This window comes from Nicotiana attenuata, chromosome 1 (assembly GCF_001879085.1).
Source record: "Nicotiana attenuata strain UT chromosome 1, NIATTr2, whole genome shotgun sequence".
Lineage (NCBI taxonomy): Eukaryota > Viridiplantae > Streptophyta > Magnoliopsida > Solanales > Solanaceae > Nicotiana > Nicotiana attenuata.
Window position 1 is genome coordinate 18,535,795 of NC_031989.1, and position 10,387 is coordinate 18,546,181.

The 10,387-nt window shown below is 37.5% G+C and overlaps 1 long non-coding RNA gene across 1 annotated transcript; it reads left to right on the forward strand.

The window, feature by feature from the left end:
- LOC109240200 lies at nt 6,456–9,755 on the forward strand. Its single transcript, XR_002070028.1, has 2 exons — nt 6,456–7,065; nt 9,488–9,755. It is a non-coding gene; the product is annotated as an uncharacterized LOC109240200 (long non-coding RNA).

Below are 10,387 nucleotides of genomic sequence, written 5' to 3' on the forward strand. Positions count from 1 at the left end.
TTCTAAGGACTTTTAAGCAAAAAGCTGAAAATTAAGAAGGACCTAAGGGGTAAAAAATAAGTCTGAAATTGCCCTACTTGTTTGCCTATAAAAGGCATTGTATCCTTGCCTTGCAAGTTAGATTGGAGAGTTTTGGAGCCTAGTTTTCGGAGCCTGCAAATTTTAAGAGCTCAAAAATAGCAGAAAATTCTACAAAAAAATACTGTTCTATTAAGTCTTCCAAGGTTTTCATCTTCAAAACAATTCCTGAGCATTCAAGGGTTAAAAATGATTTGAATTGCTGGGGTAGTCAGCTGCTTTTGGGTTATTTTGGTTGAATCTTCAATCTCTGGTTTTGTTGATATTGCTGAGGATCTAAATCTCTTTCAAGTGATCATTGCTGGGCTATTTTTGCTGTTGAAATACTGTCCCTGTTACTGCTTTGTTACTGAACTTGCTGTCTCTTACTTTTTCATTGTTTCCTCCTCATTCCCAGGTATTTTCCTTAACTCATGCTTGAAGATTGTCCTCTGAACATGTAAAGGATTTGAAGTTCCTGCTAAATGAAGATGATATTGAAAGTTGAATTCATTCTTACTTTGTCACTGTTTTCATATTCCTAGTTGGATCTAGAGCAATAAATGTTGATTAGTGCCTTTCACTGAATTTGGGATTGTATGAGGGAACTTAGTATTTCGAACTTGTACTTTAAGCAAACAATGGACTCTAGTTTTCTACCTTCATGCTTGATTTTGTGTGTTAGGATCAATTGAACTTGAGTGTGTTTGAGCTTGATATTTCAGTTCGTTTGGATTGTTAAATGTTTGCTTAAATTCAGAAACAGGTTTAGATTCAGTAAATATCACTGTTTAGTTTAATCGTATTAGGTTGAATTTGTTTGATCATGGCAGTATTTGGATGATACTCTCATATAGTTCATATTTTAACTGATTAAAAGGGAAATGTTATTTGGTGGACTGCATAACATTTTGTTCATACGAGTTCCGTGAAAACTGCCTACTGATAAGCATGAAAATGAGCTTCTAAAATCATATTGTCATGAGGTCCTTAAGAAGAAATTTGCAATTGCTCTATTTTCTCAAGTTATGACCTGATTTGTCTTTAATATCCTTGAAGTCAGCATTTAAATTCAATTTGACAACCTTGTGTTTAAATTAAATAATATGATTAGGTTCAAAAGTACTTATGTTTGCTATATGTTAAATGTGTGGCTAGCACATTAGGGAGTTGAATTTGAACTTCTCCCCAGACGCAAAAATGGGCTAGCCCTTACAAAGGAGGCCCAAAATGTTTTCTGCTTTGGGGTGGGCCCCTATTTAATTTACCGTGGCCCAGATCATGCGCTAGGGTATAGTCAGCTTCAGTAGATTCAAGTTTAGAGCATTGGGCCTCTATTTAAGGCCCAGCTGTGTCGCATGTGAGTTCTTGTGTTTGGCAAATGGACTTTAAATCCACAACCCATTTTAGCTCTTGAAACCAATCCCTATGACTTTAGTCAATTGGTAAAACCCTTAGAATAATTTTAGGAGGGCCATCTTAGATAACACAATAGTCCATGGCCCTTCAAGCTTTAGTCGAATATCCTTTAAAAATTGAAATCGAGGTGCGCCGCGCCAAATAAAAATCACAAATTGCGTGGCCCTCTTTAATTACTTCCATTAAAATATTTAGAACTCGGGACGTGCCATTTAGCAAATTTTCATGGCCTCCCGCAAAGTTATCAACACGTTAGTCGCTTTAGGCGCGTATTTTAATAATCTACTTTCCTAAACTCGGATGCACATTTATGTGACCCAAATCCAAATCTCAACGATGTTAAAATATGTCAAAAACAACGGGTGCATTTATGTGACGTGGTTCGAGATGTGTTTTAATAACGTTGCAATTTTCCTTAAAATCAAATAAAAGCGGTAAATAATCTAAAATTGCACTATAGGTTTGAAACATGTATTAAAATCAGGTAATAGGCCAATTATGATAGTTTAAGCGACTGTGCTAGAACTACGGAATCCGGGGGTGCCTAACACCTTCCCTCGGGTTAACAGAATTTCTGGTTCGCAGACTTCACCTGGAAAGTCGAAATTTTCCTCGATTTGGGATTCAAAATAAACCGGTGACTTGGGACACCAAATAAACTATCCCAAGTGGCGACTCTGATAAATAAATAATCCCATTTCGAATAACGTCACTTAAAGTGGAAAAACTCCCTTATACACTATCCTTCGGGGTGGTGTGTGAAAAAGGAAGTGTGAAAGTGAGTTAATATAGTTTGATGTAAACACCCGATATGGATAAGTATTTCCCCTCCAAAACAATAAAATTTGGTAACAAACTTTCTATTTCAAAAAGATTCCTTCCATTCACATTATCAAATCCCTCACGTCATACACATGGACTGAATTTTTGTTTCCCAATTTTAATTTTACAATTTCACATTTTATTTTTATTGGAGGACACATGCTCTCTTTTGTTTTGACCTTACTCCACTCAGTCCCACAGTTTAGGCAAAAGAATATTTCTCTTTCTCCCCAAAGTCTGCGCACACACATATTCACTCCCACCCTCCATATGCAAACGGTAACACGGGAAAAAAGGGACGAGCCTTCATTTCTGAACGAGGAGCATAAACGTTCTTCTCTCCTAAGCATCTTCATTCCCTTCAAATTTAAATCCATTTCTTAACTCCTTTCTTCTCCACCATGAAAGACCCATAGGTTTCACCTCCATCTCTTTTGTTACACCACAAAGTCTAGCCTAAAACACCCCCGAAACACCAGCAAAACAGCTCTCAAACCCAGTCAATAAACAACTAAAACAATCCCGAAAATCAGCCCCAAAACGCAGCTAAAATCAGTTGCAAACAGACCCAAAAACCAAATCCAGCTAAAACAGCAAAAAAACAGCAGCTAATCACCACCCAAAACAACCATGAAACCGACCAGAAAACTCCATTAATAAAGCCCCAAAACAACCACAAAAACCATCCCAAAAACGACCTGAAAAACATCCTAAAAGCAGCCATAAACTTGCCGAAAATTCATTAATTGAATAACATTTTTGCTCAAGGTGGTGAAGGGTTTGAGTGAAAACTCAAAAGAGGTCTCCGGGGGGTTTCGGTTCGAGGTGTTAGGGATATAGTAGATATGCCCTAGAACCAATCTCATATTTGATGATTTGAACATATTTTTTTGAACGTTATTTGATTTAAAAATATATATGGCATTTAATATTCTTTTATCGTTTTATTAATGGCTTGATTAATTTGATAAGGTACTTGATTAAATTTTTAGACTTGACATTGTGATGGAGATCATGATAATAAGAGTGAAGTTTCTTATAATTTAATTTAAATTTGTTCTTGATCGTAGGATCATTAATTTGGACATTAGTAATCCGGTTAGATCAATATTTATATGGTTGTCTTTATGGGATAAAGATTAGTTGATCTCATCAACTAAATCACATAGATAGATGATGCTTATAGAGATATGATCATTGAACCGACTCGTTGGATAATTCCTAATGGTTAGAATTACCATAAACTGTCAATAGGATATTCTCTTGAAGAATGTGATGTAAGAGTTTCCTTTGACCTGAGATCATCATAGTAATTGATAAGTTATTTATTGTGCTATGATATTAGACATCTATGGCCCAAGGGAGATAGTTGAAATAATATTGGGTACGATTAAATACTTGTATAATTAGTGATTTATCAAGATGAAATTTGTCAACTCTTGGTAATAAGTTTAAGCTCCATGTTGTCATGAATTATAAACGACCAAATTCAGACCTTGGACAGGGTCACTGAATGAAAGAAGAAAAGAGTTTCTTAGGTCATTCAATGATCGATCATATTTGACATGAACACATAGTTGGTAGGCTATTAGGATTTGACAGTTGAACCATATCCTAGGGTAACCCAGAGCTATAAGGACAGAAGGAATTACTACATTATTCTTCTACGGGTTCTTGAGAGTAAATTGTATATTTCATGCTATCCGATCATTAAGGAGTGTTGCTAGACGCCAACCTTGATTAGTATGATATGATCAATTTACTACCAGCTTAGTATTGAACCTATGGGGTCGCACACTAACGAGTGTTCTGATCTTTGTTAAAGGATTAATTACTTTATTATTTGATAATTAAATTAAGTAATTTGATTAGTCAAATAAACGTAGTTATTAGTCCAAATAAAATATTATTATATTCTTTGCTAGCACGGAGGATATAATTAATATTGTAAGCAAATTGAAGTTTTCTATTTTTGGAATAGAAAAATTAAATTATAACTCTTGATTGAAATATATATATATATATATATATATATATATATATATATATATATTTGATATTTATTTGTACAAAGTATGCATATAATATATTAATGAAAAACTTAATTTGATTAATCCAATTCTTAATTGGATTGACGTGAAAGTTGACTTCAAACCCATAAGAAATGGGATTGGTAATTTTACCAAAAGTCCAATTTGGAATTGGACGCTAGCAGCATTCACGTGAAAGTCCATAAGGACGTGTCGGCATCTTCCCATTGAGATGGGATTCTAATTTACCGAAAAGTTTACTTTTGGAATAAACTTTTACCCTAAGTAAATCATTACCTCAACCAAATAGGAAAAAGGTTTATAGGTGATGCTATATAAAGGGTGATGGAGAAAATTTGCAAGATTATTAAGTCTTGAGAAGAAAAATACTTTATGAAAGTGAGAGTGCAATACAAAGCTGTGATGACCCAAAAGGTTATCACTCGTTTTGGAAGTCAATTCTGTGTCCTGAGGCCTTAAAAACCTCTTTTTGTCTCACCTCAATTTGCGTGCGCAGTCCGGACGCATTTCCCAAAAGCTTTTATGTGAAATGTTGGAAAAATAAAGGAATTGGCCATTAAAATTTATTAAAGTTGACTTTGGTCAACATTCTGGGTAAAAGGATCCGGACCCTTGATTTGACGGTCCCGTAGTGTCTGTAAAAAAATACGGGACTTGGGCGTATTCCCGGAATTAAATTCCGAGGTCCCAAGCCCGAGAAATAAATTTTTGAAAGAAATTGTTTAACTGAAAATATAAGAGTTTATGGAAATTTAAAGATGTTTGAATTTGATTGTATCGGGCCCGTATTTTGGTTACGGAGCTCGATAGAGGTTTAAAATAATAATTAAGTTGAATATGTGGAATTTGGTAAGAATCGGAGTTCGTTTGGTATAAATCGGGCTTAAGAAAATGGAAAGTTTATCGTTCTTGAGTAATTTTATGAATTTGTGGTTGAATTCGTAGTTGTTGATGTTATTTTGATGATTTGATCACACGAGCAAGTCCGTATGCTATTTTTAGATCTGCGTGCATGATTGGTTTGGAATCCCGAGGGCTCGTGTGAGTTTTGGATAGGCTACGGAGTGAAACTTAAGAAAATTGCTGGTATGTTGCAGCTGTGTAACATGCGTCTGATCTCGCAATCAGGCCTCGCAAATGTGAGGTGCTCAGGTTTGGGAATTGCGACCCTAGTGTGGCAAATACGAACCAAGCCTGGGCAGGCCCTTTTCGCAAATGCGAGCACTGGGTGGGAATTGCGAAGCCTGCCCATCGCAAATGCGATGATTTCCTTCGCAATTGCAAAGATGACAGGATTCCAAAGGGGTTCGCAACTGCGAACCCTGGTCGCAATTGCGACATCTAAGACCTGCTACATGAGATTTTTGACGGAATTTCGCCCATTTTTCAAACTCTTTCAAACCCTAAACTCTCTTGGGCGATTTTCCAAAGAAAGGTTCTTCTCCAAATCATTTGTAAGTCATTTCTATCTCATTTCTTTCAATCTAATCCATCTTTTTACATGATTTCATTTCAAAATCAAGGGTTTTTCATGGGAAATTGGGTGATTTTGGGTAGAACTTAGGATTTTCAAAATTTTGGGGATTTGGACCTCAATTTGAGATCCGATTTCAAAACAAATTATATATTTGAGTTCGTGGGTGAATGGATGATCGGTTTTGTAGACATGTGATTTTTGACCCTCCCCAAGATTTTTTATATTTTAGCATGTAAATATTTAGTTTAGGCCTAATATCGCTCTTTCAGTTAATTTTGACTCTTTTACTTTATTTCGTCACAAAAAATAAAAATTTCAAAAATATTTTAGTTTATGTATCTTTCATAAATTTAAATAAAAAATATACAAAAAATAGTACCTTATTTTTATTTTAATATGATATTTGAAAATACCAAAAAAATAGGTTTGTTTTAACGATTAGTCTTATCTTAATAGTTATTTTATTTAAATAGGATTAATTAATAAATGATGTAGTATTTTAGTTTTGTTCACGGAGGAAGAATAAAATTTGGGCTCAAGCAACCTATTTTTAAGCCTAATATTCGGACTTACCCTATAATTTCTAAGCCCGTAATTCTTAGGACCATACCCATTAACCTAAACAACCGTACAAGAAAATACCCTAGACTCTAAGACCTATACAGACCCCTAAGCAAGATCCGCCGCTGAGAACACAAACGACCCCCCCTCCCCCTCAACGTCTTCTTCTTCGTGACCCCTCATCCATGAACCTTGAGCTATCATCTTCTTCATGAAGAGAAAGACAGCAGACCCTAGCGTGAGAAGAGCAGCTGCGCCGTCGCCCTCCATAGCAGCCTAACACCACCAGCACAAACAACTCCAGCCGTCCCTCTTCGTCACCCAGCTTCCCGGAAAACACATAGAGAGCGACCAGGAAAGAACGGAAACTAAATCTAATAAAGAGCAGCTCCATCTTCGTCAACCTAAGCAAAATCAACGCCCAGCAATAGCCGTGAAATCTGCCCGAAAATCAACCCCAATAACCAGCGAAAAGCAGCTACAGTAGCTCGTTTTCAGTTTGTTTGCCGCCGAGCTTACGGATAGCTAGAGGTCCGTTGAGTTCCGTCGAGGTTCGAGTGTAGTCCGACGAGATTCCGCTTCACCGAGCGAGTTCGTTGATTGATTATCGTGTATTTGAGCAGTTATCAAAGAGTAAAATGCATTGTTGAACTGGCTGTTTGATGCAGAGATTGAAAGGTGCGTTCATTGCTTGTATATCGTCGTAACGCACATGGGTCTCAAGTCCACAGATCCTCATTCTGGGTTTTTTGTTATATGTTAATCTAATTTTAGTTCAGTTATCTCTGCATTACCCTTCTTGTTTGATATTGATTCATGTCAAAATGAGGATCGCTTTATTCATGTTGACCTTTCCTTTCAAATATGTTCGTCATTTTGCTTGAATGTTATAATAGTAGTATGTTAAATATCATATGTTTTTTTTACAGTTTTAAAAAAAAAAGTTCAACTGAATAATAGACCTTATTGTTTTGAAAATCTCCTATGGTATGAATTTTCTGGGAGAAAATGATATATGATTTCGTTTAGAATAATGGTGCAATTTTTATGTTGAAGTTGCCGGATTTAGATTATAGCTTAACTTTTAGTCTTCATGATTTAATTGTTAGTCTAATTCTATAATGCATGATTTACAATAGTCTCAAAGTTTGAGAAGAATAATGAACATCTAGTATACTTTTAGGCGCGCTTTAATTTGTTATCGTGATTATGTACATGTTCGCGTGACATAATTAGGATCCTTAAAAATCGGGGTATGCGTTCGCGCAACTTCGATCAAAATTTCTTAATAATAATAAAGTGTGATGAATTGTGGACACGTACGCGTGACATGATTTTTTTACGCGCCAAACGAAATGAGTACACGTACGCGTGACTCGTTTTAGGATCATTTTTTAATTAAAAGAGGTGAAAGCACATAGGTTCTAAAATGAGTAGTTAAACAATTTAATAAGCCAAGTATGATCAAAGCGACCGTGCTAAAATCACGAAACCCGGGAATGCCTAACACCTTCTCCCGAGTTAATAGAATTCCTTACCCGAATTTCTGTGTTCGCAGACCGTAATTAGAGTCAAACTTCCTCGATTCGGGATTTTAAACCGGTGACTTGGGACACCATAAATTAGCTCAAGTGGAGACTGATTTTTAAATAAATAATCTCGTTTCGATTGTCACTTAAATTGGAAAAAACTCCCTTATACCCCTTCGGGGGTAGTAAAAAGGAGGTGTGACAGGGTTTTGGTTCGAACTTCGGATTTTGACCAAGTGGGCCCGGAGTCGGGTTTTGACTTTTTGGGGAAAATATTGGGAAACCTATTTTCATGCATTAGAATTGGTTTATTTAGCATTTATTAATGTTATTAAGTAAATTGTGACTAGATACAAGCGAATTGGAAGTGAAATCGAGAGGTAAAGCGGTAGTTGATGCTTGATTGTGTTCGTGGCATTGAGGTAAATCTTTGGTCTAACCTTAGCTTGAGGGAATAGGAGTTGTGGTATTATTTGCTATGTGTTAAGTGTTGAGTACGATGTATAGGTGTGGTGACGAGTATCTATACGTTGGTGTCAAGAATGCCCGTGAGTCTTGTACTATGATTATTGTGACTCCGTTATGTATTGTCCATGCTTAATATGATGATTATAAATGTTGAGCAAGGGCTTATGAAAGTATTCTTGGTAATTGACCATTGTTGAGCATCGGCTCAAGTTGAGACTTATGTTGTGAAGTGATTGTGGAAACGAGAAGAGAATTACTGTTGTTTCCCTTGCAGGGATGTTATTGTTTGTGATATTATTTCCCTTGCCGGGATGTTATTGTTTATAATATTATTTCCTTTGCCGGAATGTTATTGCTTATGATATTGTTTCCCTTGCCGGGATATTATTATTATACTATTGTTCCTGCCGGAATTCTTTTGTGATTGGTGTTGATTTGTATATTGGGATCGGGTTGCACGCCGCAATAATATTATATAGGATCGGGTTGCACGCCGCAACAATATTATATGGGATCAGGTTGCACGCTGCAACAATATTATATGGGATCGAGTTGCACGCCACAACAGTATTATATGATTGGGATCGAGTTGCACGCTGTAACATCATTATATGATTGGGATCGGGTTGCACGCCGCAACAGTATTATATGATTGGGATCGGGTTGCACGCTGCAACATCATTATATGATTGGGATCGGGTTGCACGCCGCAACAGTATTATATGATTGGGATCGGGTTGCACGCCACAACAATAAAGAATAAAAGTGAATATTGATTCTTGTGGTGAGAACGAGAGTAAAAACACGAAGGGTGATGCCGTGCACTTGTTGCTGTTTTCCTTATTCTTGCTGATGTGAAATTATGGTGTTCTTTATGCTTCTCTATTGAAATTCTGTTAGTACTTGATATTCCCCGCAGCATGTTCCCCTTCCCATCTTTAACTGCTAGTTTCTGTTGTTATTATTTGCCGTATATGATTTAACTGCACAGGTTTGTTTTCTAGTCTTGTCCTAGCCTCGTCACTACTTCGCCGAGGTTAGGCTCGACACTTACCAGCACATGGGGTCGGTTGTGCTGATACTACACTCTGCACTGTGTGCAGATCCCGGTTTTGGAGCATTTGGACCATAGTGAGGTTGCTGCCTTCAGTCCAGCGGAGAACCGAGGTAGTCATGCAGACGTCCGCAGGCCTTGGCGACCCCTTCTATTCTATTTCCTTTTGTTCTTACTTATTTTAGAGACAGACATGGAATTTTCTTCGTTTAGACCCTTTTTGTAGTATTCTTAGATAGTCCGTGAGATTGTGACACCAGTTCTGGGTGGAGTGTTGTTATGGAATCGTATTCGCATTAAGTTAAACTATTAAATTTTGTCTTCCTCATTTTTATTCCGCTGTTGATCATATGTTAACTCGTAATTGTTAAATGGTTAAGTAAAAAGGGTAATAAAATCTGTAAAACCCGGCTTACCTAGCTTTCACGAGTAGGCGCCATCACGACTCCCGAGGGTGGAAAATCCAGGTCGTGACAAGTTGGTATCAAAGCTCTAGGTTGCTTAGGTCTCACAATTCACGGACGAGCTTAGTAGAGTCTGAGGGATCGGTACGGAGACGTCTGTGTTTATCCCAAGAGGCTGCGGAGTTTAGGAAAACTTCACATCTATTCTTTCCTGTCGTGTGACTTGATTTCTCAATGCTAATTGAACTTCCACTCTGTTCTTTCGAGACGGTGAGAAAGCGTACCGCTTCATCAGTTGACCAACAGCCCGAGCCCCCTTTAGTAGCTCCAGCGAGAGGCCGAGGTCGAGGCCGTGCTAGGGACCGAGGTAGAGGTAGAGCTCATCCCAAAGATCGAGCAGCAGCACCAGCGGCGGAGCCTCAGGTCGAGTTTGACGACGAGGTTCCAGTCCAGTCAGTTCCAGCAGGACCAGCTCAGGTCCAAGAGGGGTTCATTGCTGCCCCGGTACTTCAGGATGCTCTGGTCCGTCTAGTGGGCCTTATGGA